This window comes from Lygodium microphyllum, chromosome 22, assembly GCF_053477565.2.
Source record: "Lygodium microphyllum isolate KBCC chromosome 22, Lygodium_microphyllum_v1.1.10, whole genome shotgun sequence".
Taxonomy (NCBI): domain Eukaryota; kingdom Viridiplantae; phylum Streptophyta; class Polypodiopsida; order Schizaeales; family Lygodiaceae; genus Lygodium; species Lygodium microphyllum.
The window spans coordinates 135,278,779-135,290,996 of record NC_141156.1 but is presented as its reverse complement, the minus strand read 5'-3'; positions in this window follow the sequence as shown (position 1 = coordinate 135,290,996).

Sequence of the window (12,218 nt, the reverse complement as noted above, 5' to 3'; positions counted from 1 at the left end):
TGTAACTAACTAAGAGCTAAATGATATGGAAAATAGCACTATAAATGAAGAGACAAAATGGCCAAGAAACCCTCATGTTTTGGAACCTATGGTTGGAGCCAATGTATCACATGACTTAAAGGACTATCAACAACTCTCACAAAGGATAGATAGTATGAATAAAAGCATCATCTAACTAAATCATATGATAGATAACAAGTTCGGATAAATGATTACCCATTTGGAAAAGTTTGGACATTAGATGCAAAGTTTGCTCGAATGATTGGAATACTTAACAACTTGGATAGCAAATCTCAAAGTAATCAACCATCTAATGAAAATGGTGTGCCACTACCAAATGACAATAAAAAAACTAAAGTAGTCACTTAATTTATGTCTCAAATTATGAGCGAAAGAAACAATTCAATTACCTTCAAATGTATGGAATAAATTACAATTTCTCAAAGAATCATGGACATCAAGAGAAATTTTAGCATGCTAATAGAGATGATGATATACATAGATCTGATTTATTTTACAAATAATTTTATCCCTAAAGTACTCAGGTACCTAATACAAGAAATAATCAAGATCAACACATCCATGATGAACCAAGAAGAGATGACAAATTTCAGCATGATGAAGACTTTGATGACATGATGCAACATGGATAGCACCAACCAAAATCATCACCCACTTGGAAATACTTCATTTGGTCACATCATTCATTTGGTAATAAAAAAATAGATAGCATTCTTTCAACAAAAATCATGGATAGCAAACCAATTCTTAAATATTTTCATATGCATTGAGGGCGACTTAGGAAAATTGAATAAGTACATTTTTTGTCTTGATCCAAACTTTTCAATAGAGGTTGGACTAGTAAAGCGTACAAATGTCCATACAACCATATAATATGTTAAATGCTTAAGCCAAAAGTATAGAAGAGAATTAAGCTCTTTTCAGCCCAACACATGAGTGACTTACCATTCAAATTAGCCAATGAGAATGGGACAACAGTTCAGCCAACAAAGAGAGGATTATAAACAATAAAACAAGTTTTCAAATACTTTCAACAAGATTCCCACTTATCCTACATCATACACCTCTGAACAAGGAAATAACTTCAGGTGTAATTCTAAACCAAAAGGAGATCTCAAGAGAGTAGATGGTGGAACCAAATAATTACCTAATAATATTAGCACCATGTCTTTTTCTTATGATAAGTTGAAAGGATTATGTTTCAAGTGTAGTGAGAAATGGTATCTTGGCCATAAATAGAAATGCAAAGTCAACAATTCCAAGTTTAACATGGTAATCATGAAAGAGTCTAATGAAGATGAGACACATGAGGAAAGTCTATTATAGGTAGAGATTGTTCCTACTTGTGATCAGACATATGATCATGATGATCATGTGACTCATGAGGATTTAGAACCACCTAATAGGTTTCCACTTGATCTAAGTAGTTTATTTGACCCTAGTGGATTACGGATGATGAATATTTCATGTTCATCCATGTTATGCTTCACATCCCAAGATGCATGGACAGGATTCAAAGGAGAGAATATACTACGACTCAAAGACACTATCAATTCAAAGGTTGCTCATATTCTTATTGATAGGGGCAACACCTATAGCTTTGTCATTGCCAAATCATTACATGAGTTGAAGTTATTTCTTCAAGAAATGGACTCTCTACTGAAGGTAGAAGTTGCAAATGGTGCTCAAGAGTTGAGCAAGGAGATATACTTATAGACTCCTATTGAGTTATCTCAGTCTTGTATCATTATGACAGACTTGATTGTCGTAGAAATGGGTCCAATGAGTTCATTATAGGTTGTCATTGGCTTAAACAGCTTGGAAAATTTTCTTTGGATTTCAATCATATGTTTATAGAGTTTACTTGGAATGGTAGCAAGTAACACTCAATGTCATAGAGAGGAAACAAATGGAAATAATTAGCAAGAAGAAGATGGAGAAGGAAATCAAGGCTATCTCTTGCATTTTCACACTTCTCCTTTTGAAGTTGGATAAAAGTCAACAATCTTCTTCACCCAAGGATAAATATCTATGTCTATGTAAACTTTTGGACAATTTTAAGGACATATCTCAACCTCCTATATCATTACCTCCTAAGTGAGAAGTGGAGCATCCTATTGAATTGGCACCTCTCTGATACTAAACCTATCAACAAACCACCTTATGGTTTGTCAAAGTATTGTTAAAAGATAGGCATAGAAACCCACTATAAGCAAGGGTGTATGAGGGAAGATAGGTGTGAATAGCCTTAGGGGCAAGGGAAACCCTAATCCTAGCTTGGCAGAGGCTATATAAACAGCCTATGGGTCACTATCAAACTTGAGATAGAGTGTACCCAAGTTGTACCTTGAGCAACTTAATAAACAAGAATTTGTTCTTGTACTTTGAGCCTCTTTCTCCCTCTTGTGCACACATTCCAATGCTGCAACTCTACTTTCCAACAAGTATGAGAGACAAAAACAGGAAAAATGGTTAAAGACTTGTTGGAAATGGGGTTTATTCAACCTAGTCAGTCACCTTATGCTTCTCCCATATTACTAGTTAAGAAAAAAGATTGTTCCTTCAAGATGTGTATTGACTATAGAGACCTTAACAAGGGCATCATAAGAACATGTACCCAATCCCCGTCATTGATGATTTATTGGATGAACTCAATGATGAAAAAGTGCTCATCAAAATTGACTTGAGGTTAGGATACCATCAAATTAGGATGAAGGAAGGTGACAGCCTTTAGGATAAAAAGGGGAATTTATCACTTCTTGGTTATGCCATTTGGGCTTTTCAATGCACATGCAACTTTCTAGGCTCTCAAGAACAAGATCTGTTGCCAAGTGGCATCTACGCAAAGGGATGAGTGCCTTAAATGGTTCTCCTTTGTGTGTACGTTGGCGAGATGAGTGCCTTAAATGGTTCTCCATCAATGTGGGGCACGTTCCTAAGAATTGTCTTAGGCGAAAGGTCGATGGGGATGCCTATCCTTTCCGGGCATCGATGTAAGAGTGAACGTGGGTGATACCATTTTATCCACACGAGTATTAACATCTTTGTGAATTAATTATTGTATGGAATTCCAAATTAATTGATTTATGTGGCTAGCTGCAATTATTTAGTTGGTTATTATTCTAACATGATTTTTTGAATTTTTGGCAGCTGATGTGTAGAGCAAGGTGAATTGGAAAGGCGCACCACGTGCAAGCATTTTAAAATATTATTTCCTCAAGAATTTATTTGGCAATTATTGGATTATTGTATTAGACGCGCCGCTATTTCTTATAAAGTGTGCGAATAGCCTCTATGTAAATATTTATTAGCAAAATAGATTTTTAGAAGATATGTCCAATAAAATATTAATGGTTCTAGAGAGTTGTGGGATGCACAACTGCTAGCATCCATTAATTCAGATTACTCTATCTCTTTCCTAGTACACTCAAACTCTTTATGCAAAGAGTGATTGTAAAGGGCCTAAATCTTGGGCAAAGAAGATTTCATAATATTATTATAAATACGGCATGAAGGGAGCTGCCCACTTCATGTCGGGGGGAGATTGTACCCAATTTTGTATCGCTTCATCTTTCTTTACCCTCTCTTTTAGTCTATTTTTAATTTCTCATGATTCGTATGCAATTTTATGAGTAAAAGAGAGAAAGAGGGAGCTTCTTCCATTCACTATGCGCAAACCACGCATCCGTTGCTCGCAACAGTGGTATCAGAGCCGAGCCTATCTCTTGGGCTTCCAATCGCCTACCCTCTAGCATGAAGGAAAGCCCTCTGCTGCAAACAGGCTCTACGGTCCATCTCATTGTGAACCAACTATACGGCTGGATTCCCAGGCCTTCAAAACCCCCAACCCCTCTATCACAGTCAAGAAATTCTGTTATTTTCTCAGACATTGAAGAAGACCCACTCCCACATCATGGTGCCATGTTTCGTGAAGTACTGGAGCTTGAAGGTGATTAGAAAGATTAATTAAAGCCTCATTAAAAGCTTTGCTTAAGCTTAATCAAGAGCTTAAGATTAATCAAGATCTTAAGCTCAATTTTTATTTCGTTGGGGGGGGGGGGGGGCCTTTTTTGTCGTCACGGCAACATCCACAACATCCTTTTGTCCTAACTCGTTAAGTTTTTTTTAAAAGGCTTAAAGCCTTATTAAGCAAATTACATTACCTATTTTATCACTTACATAATCAACTTCATCTTCTCTTACTCTGTGTCATACATAGACTCTGCAAATCTTCACAAGTCACAACTGACTATCTCTTCCATAGAGGCAGTTCTCACGCAGTTCTTTCCAGCTTCATAAATTTCACAAAATTCCCATAACAAATTCCCACTTTTCTTGCCTACTTCCATCCATAATTTCTCGTCCAAAGGTCACTTAAAATTTTGGCCTTACATGCCAAAATTCTTCAACAACAAGCAAGGCGTCTTTTCATTTGCAAGGCATCCTAAATCTCCGGATTTCTCCATCAAGCAGTCATGTCACACGAAGGGCCATCCGACATCGCTTCCTAAGCCAACCTTGGAGTAGCGTATGGATTTAATATCCATGCAACTTGAAGAAGAGCGTCAACATCGCATACAACTGGAGCAAGAACTGAAGTCCCTCAAGTATCCTGCCACTGAAATTTCTACTAACGACGACAACCTAGTTCATGCCATCAACGCTACTTTGGATGTCCATGCTAGTCAAAAGGAGTCCAAGATAAGCAAGTGTACATTCAAATTTAATTCTTTTGATGGTCTTAAAGATGGTCGCAAAATTCTATCATGTTTAAGTCAGTTCGAAGCTTTTTTTGACAATGAGAAATACTCAAAAAGTGATAAAATTAAATGTGCATCTCATTATTTAATTGAGAAAGCTGCATTATGGTGGGATGTCACGCGTAAAAGCATTGATCGTCCTCTCACATGGAATAACTTTCGCAAGAAGGTTCTTGCAAAATTTCTCCCTGCACAATTCAAGCTCCACATGCAACAACAATGGGACCTATTCATGCAACGGGAACGTGACTCTATCCCTCAATACACAGAAAGATTTTGGAGCACTCTCTTGCAGCTCCAATGGTGGAGCCAGCGGCCGAGTCTACCTTCAAGAGAAAGTATATGTCCGGCTTAATTCCATCCATCCAAGCCGAAGTTAACATGTTCAAGCCGAATAATCTGGACGAAGCCATATCCCTAGCTCATAATGCTGAAAAGAAGCAGTCTAAAGACCGAAGGCAATTTTTGGCATCCAATGGTAACAACATGGGTAACAACTTTCATTTTAATTCTTTCTGTAACTTCAATTCTCAATATGAAAAGAATCCTTTTAACCGACGGCCATGGATGTGAAATGTTCTTAATAATCATGGTCAATCGGTTTCCAATTCTAAATCTCCCAATCTACCTTCAAATTTGCCTAAATCTGGTGAGCCTAAAAATATTAACCCAAGTGTTTCCAATGCCATTTCCAAAAATGTAATTTGTTATAATTGTAAGCATCCCGGTCATATTGCAAGTCATTGTCCCATGGGCAACACCCGTGATTGGAAGAAACCCACGGCGCATTTGAATTTTCTTGGAGCTGAAGAATCCAACGAAGACCTTGAAGCAATGCCCGACTTAGATGAGGCTACACTTATGGGTGAAAATTCTAACAAACCTGAAGACCTTGCTGGTAAAATTTCTATGCATGCCTTATTAAAGATGCAATGTAAAATCAATAATAATGATATGACTGTTTTGCATGACGATGGAAGTACTCATGATTTTGTTTCAGAAAAAGTAGTTAGAAAATTACAACTTAAAACTGTTCCATCTGCCTATAAAATTAAGACTGCATTTCTAGGACAACGATATAATGGTACTAAATAAGTTCATAATTTTGAAATTTGTATTGAAATTTTTTAGAAGCATCTTTGCAATCTGCTGACATAATTCTAGGAATGCCATGACATCACCAATTCAACCCCAATATAGATTACAACACATACTTAATGCACATTGAGCACAAATGTAAACAAATTTTACTCGAGGGGTTAACAAAAACCGAATTATTTCCAATTATTAGTCATACACAGGAGAAGAGAGCTTTGCGTAAACAATCAAAAGCTTTCTTGGTATGGATTAATGAAGTTGATGTTACAAAAACTGAACTAAATCCAAAGCAAAAACATTTTATTGCTAAATTTTCTGATTGTTTTTCTAATGATTTACCTTTACAACTTCCTCCATCATGACTCAAAGACCACCAAATTGATTTACTTCCTGGTAGTCAACCACCTTGCAAAGCTCCCTATCGCCCTAACCAATTAGAACAGAAAGAGATTCAGAAGCAAATTGAAGAACTTCTAAGTAGAAAATTAATTCATCCAAGTAGTACTTTGGAGCTCCTGTATTATTAGTTAAAAAGAAAAATCAAACTTACCGCATGTGTATAGATTATAGAGCACTTAATAAAATAACAGTTAAAAATAGGTATCTAATACCTAGAGTAGATGACCTTCTAGATAAATTATAAGGAGCAACACTGTTTAGTAAAATTGATTTAAAATTAGGATATCACCAAGTTCATATGTCTACTCCTGACATTTTTTAGGCAGCTTTTCGTACACAATTTGGACATTATGAATTCTTAGTAATGCCCTTTGGACTTACTAACGCACCAGCTACATTTAGTAGAATGATGAATAGAATATTTTGCATTTTCAGCTTTGTGTAATAGTATTTTTCGATGACATTCTGTTTTCAGAAAAACTAAAAAAGAACATGAAGAACATTTATATTTAGTGTTTAGTTTATAAAAACAAAACCATCTATATGCTAACCCTGGCAAATGTTCTTTCTTTCAATCTGAAATAGAATATTTAGGTCATATCGTGTATGCCAAAGGCATACACATAGATCCACATAAAATTGAAGCAATTAAGTATTGGCCAACACCTAAAAATGTACATGAAGTTCGTTCATTTCTAGGACTAGCTAGCTTTTATCGAAAATTTGTTAGAAACTTTTCATTGCTTGCTTTACCGTTAACTCTTTTGTTAAAGAAAGGTCTTGTTTATCATTGGGGTGACAGCCAACAACGATTGTTTGAAATACTTAAGCATGCATTCACACACACACCAGTTTTGCAACTACCTGATTTCAATCGACCATTCTTTCTTATGGTTTACCGATGCTAGTGGTTCTGGCATCAGTGCAATATTGATGCAAGACAATCACCCTATAGCATACTCTAGTTGTAAACTGAAACCTTCTAAAGTTAAATATAGTACATATGACAATGAATTATTAGCCGTAGTTCATGCATTGCGTATATGGAAGCACTATTTAATGGGTTTGGAGTTTATGATTAAAACCGATCAACAAAGTATTAAACATTTATTGTCACAACCACAAATATCTGATAGACACATACAATTGGCATCATTTATTCAATCCTTTCATCCACTCATTCAATATCAACCAGGTAAGAAAAATGTGGTAGCCGATGCACTTATCCGTAGGCCACCATTAAAAAATATTTCTATCATTTTTGCTTCTTCGTTAGACACAATGAAAAATACTTATCTTCAAGATCCTGATTTTCATGTTGTTTGGGTAAATTTATCTAACAGTCAATGGATCCCTACTAATAACTTTTCTGTTTCCGATGGTTTTCTGTTTTATGAAAAAAGGTTATGTATTACTAATCCTTTTCATCATTTCATTATGCAAGAAGTACACAAGCCTCCTCATATGGGACATCTTGGTATTATCTCCACACTTAGAAATTTACACGAAGATTTTTTCTGGCAAAATATGCAATGTGATGTCTCTAATTTTGTTTCTGAATGCATTGTATGTCAACGCATAAAAAGACATCATGGTAAGTCATATGGTTTATTACTTCCCTTACCTATCCCTAATTCACCTTGGGAATAGATTTCTATGGACTTCATTATAGGTTTACCACAAACTTCTTCACAGAATAATATGATATGGACCATAGTTGATAGATTTAGTAAACATGCTTACTTTATTGCTTGTAAAAAGACCTTAAGTGTTGCACAAGCTGCTAACTTATTTCTCAAGCGTATTTTTGTGCACCATGGATTGCCGAAAATTATTGTGTTCGACCAAGATCCTCAATTCTATAATAATTTTTGGATTACATTGTTTACTAACTTAGGAACTAAGATTGATTTTAGCTCTGCATTTCATCCAGAGACTCACAGTGAAACAAAGGCCACAAATAGCACAATTTTGGATTTAATCCGTGCTTACACAATTTCTTCTTCAGCCACATGGGATAATCATTTGCACCTTCTACAGTTTGCTTACAATAATACCACTCACACTGCTACACAAAAGGCACCTTTTGAAATTGTTTATGGTGACAAATTGCCAACTCCCACATTTCGTCTAACATAGAAAATACATTTTTTTGACGATTGGATTCAAAATCATTCAAGTATTTATGAGCAAGTTAAACAAATGCTAGCAAAGGCCCAACAATCATATGTGAAACAAGCAAATAAAAAGAGGCAAGCCATGATTTATAAAGAAGGAGATTATGTTTGGTTACTTGTTGAAAAACGTAGACTCCATAGTGTAGAAAAGAACCCGAATATAAAATTAGCTCCTCATTTCTATGGACCTTTCAAAATTCTCCATTGTATTAATCCTAATGCTAATAAATTAGAGTTAACTCATCATTGGAAAATCCACAACACTTTTCAGATTAGTCTTTTGCGTCCCTTTAAAGGTTCTCTTCCTGTTCACACTGTTTATGACTCATCACCCTTGATTGTGCAGATGACCATGAAATCCTAATCCCTAAAACAATTATTGATGTTGACTATATGACCACTAGAATTGGAAATACTTATCCTCGTTATCTTGTCAAATTCCACAATCACCCTGTTGAGGAAGCTCAATGGATGCATGCTCGTGATTTGAGACCTTTTTCTAATTTATTGTCTCCACATCCAGCCAATAGCAATTGAGGACAATTGCTATCCCACCTCGGGGGAATGTTGCCATGTGGCACCTACGCAAAGGGATGAGCCCTTAAATGGTTCTCCTTTGTGTGTACATTGGTGGGATGAGCGCCTTAAATGGTTCTTCGCCAATGCGGGGCATGTTCCTAAGAATTGTCTTAGGCGCAAGGTCGATGGGGATGCCTATCCTTTTTGAGCGTCGATGTAAGTGTGAACGTGGGTGATACCATTTTATCCACATGAGTATTAACGTCTTCGTGAATTAATTATTGTATGGAATTTCAAATTAATTGATTTATGTGGCTAGCTGCAATTATTTAGTTGGCTATTATTCTAACATAAATTTTTGAATTTTTGGCAGCTGATGTGTAGAGCAAGGTGAATTGGAAAGGCGTGCCACGTGCAAGCATTTTAAAAGATTATTTCCTCAAGAATTTATTTGGCAATTATTGGATTATTGTATTAGATGCACCTCTATTTCTTATAAAGCGTGTGTATAGCCTCTATGTAAATATTTATTAGCAAAATAGATTTTTAGAAGATATGTCCAATAAAATATTAATGGTTCTAGAGAGTTATGGGATGCACAATTGCTAGCATCCATTAATTCAGATTACTCTATCTCTTTTCTAGTACACTCAAACTCTTTATGCAAAGAGTGATTGTAAAGGGCCTAAATCTTGGGCAAAGAAGATTTCATAATATTATTATAAATACGACATGAAGGGAGCTGCCCACTTCATGTCGGGGGGAGATTATACCCAATTTGTGTCGCTTCATCTTTCTTTACCCTCTCTTTTAGTCTATTTTTAATTTCTCATGAGTCGTATGCAATTTTATCAGTAAAAGAGAGAAAGAGGGAGCTTCTTCCATTCACTACGCACAAACCACTCATCCGTTGCTCGCAACAAGATCTTTTAGGAATTTTTATATAAATCACTCCTAGTATTCTTTGATGATATCCTCACATATAGTAGGAATAGAGATGATAATTTACAAATGTCAGAGAATTCCTCCTCACATTGAGAAGGTATAAGCTTTTTGCAAAGGAAAGCAACTACACTTTTATGGCCATTAATGATATAGAATATTTTGGTCACATAGTTGGTGAGGAGGGGATCATGATGGACCCAAAGAATATATAATGCATCAAGGATTGGCCCATACGACAAAATTCTACTTCATTGTGAGGATTTTTAAGACTATCCTCTTTTTGTTAGAGATCTATCAAGAAGTATACCCATGAAGTAGATCCTCTCACTGATAGATTAAAGAGAGAGTTTCAATGAGTTGAAAATTCTTGTTATTTTGGCATCTATTTTGGTATACACAAAATTTTCCAAGGAGTTAACCATATTTGCTAATGCTAATGGTCATGGTATTGGGCCTATTTTATTCCAGAATCATGGTGTTATTGCTTATGAAAGTAGAAAGCTGGATAACAAAGAAAGAGAACTTTATGTCTATGAGCAAGAAATGTTAGCCATTCTTCATGCCATCAAGAAGTGACATCACTACACTTATGGTAGCCATTTCAAAGTTAAGAATGACCACCGAGTGTTGAAGTATTTTCTTTCATAGCCTAATCTTTCTCCCAAATAAAGAAGGTGGTTAGCTACACTATAAGGCTATGACTTTGAGACTTCCTATATGTGGCAGGCAAAGGTAATGTAAGCACTTTGACTTCCTCTAGGGCCTCATCCCATTGTTGCTCAAGGGCCTTGTAGTGGTCCATGACTAAAATCCATTTGGATTCTTTAAAGGAAGTGCCTATTGAGAAACCAAAAAAATCTTGGGTCATGGCTTCTTTGTGGTGCTTCATCATCACAGAGGAGAATGGGCTCTTCCTTGACTATGTTATTACCTTTATCAACCAAGGTTAGCACCAGGATGGTTCCAAGCTATGCCTTGGGTGTTTGTAGGGCATGCTCCATCTCCTCTTGAGTCCAATCTCCATGTATTAGGAGGGGATAGATACTTTCTCTACCACCATGAGTTTCAACATATGTGGTAGTTGGATTGGGAGTCGAGGCTGCTATCGCTTTGCTAAGCTTTATAGGTATGCCTTGGGAAACACATGTTGGGATGGGGGGAACAACCTTATTCTCAAGTATGGCTACCAATCCTATGGCAAAAGGAGAGGTGGTAGGGGAAAAAGAAGAGGGAATGCATGCTTTAGAATTAGCAACCGATTGGGTAGGCTAAAGTGAATGGGACTGGAGATTGGGATTGGGCATCAACATTTGGATCATCCTTTAGATGCAAAAGGGTGGCAACTGGGAATAGGGATCCATGGGCACAGCCTAAAATTGCTATAGTTCTTTGACCCAAGCTTCATGCACTTCCACCTAGAAGATCTCCTGCAGCTCCTACAAAATACCTAAGTTGATGGGTACAAAGTTTGCAGGATTTTTGGTGATTGATGCCACCTATCCACACAGGAATACATGCTCTATTTCCACCCATTGGATTTGGTCATGGATGGAGTTCACAAAGTCCAAGTGAGCCTCCTCACATGCCAAAAGTCACTACTTCTACTCTTGGAGCTTTGCCTCTACTGCTACTAAAGTTGGCTTGGGAGAGCCTCATTCTCCTGCCGCACTAGCTCCATTTCTGTTAGAAGCATCAAAATCTATTGTTGCACTTGGTGGTATTTGTGGATTCCTCCTACCACATAATTTAAGCAACTTTGGGTACTTTGTGGGTAGAACTCTATCAGAATAATCACTTTGGTTGCAAAGATGGGGTGCATGGTCAGAGAGTTGGGGTTGGGAAAAATCTAGATGGTAGTCACAGTGATTTGACAGTAAACTAGCTAGCAATTTGTGAATCTTCCTCCCTTGCTACACTTTTAGTCTTGGGAGGACTAGTTACAATCTAGCTGCGAGTAATAGTCATGAATATCAAACTTCCCACCATCTTCTTGTACATTATGGGATCCTCTAATATCTCATCCAATTAGCACTTAGTTTTAGATTTTGATCCAATGGTATTTAGATTAGCTTACAATCAACTATACCATATTTTGTCAACATATATAAGTTGTATTTCCTTTATGAGGGCCATATCCCCTTAGATGTTCTTATCATCCCAATGCCAAGGAAGTACCTTAGCTCTCCTAGATCTTTCATCTCTAATTTTTGCTGGACAAAACTTTTCACATACTCCATCTTTTGTACATTATTACCCCAACAATTAAATCATCCATATGCAACGTAATCAAAATAATGCT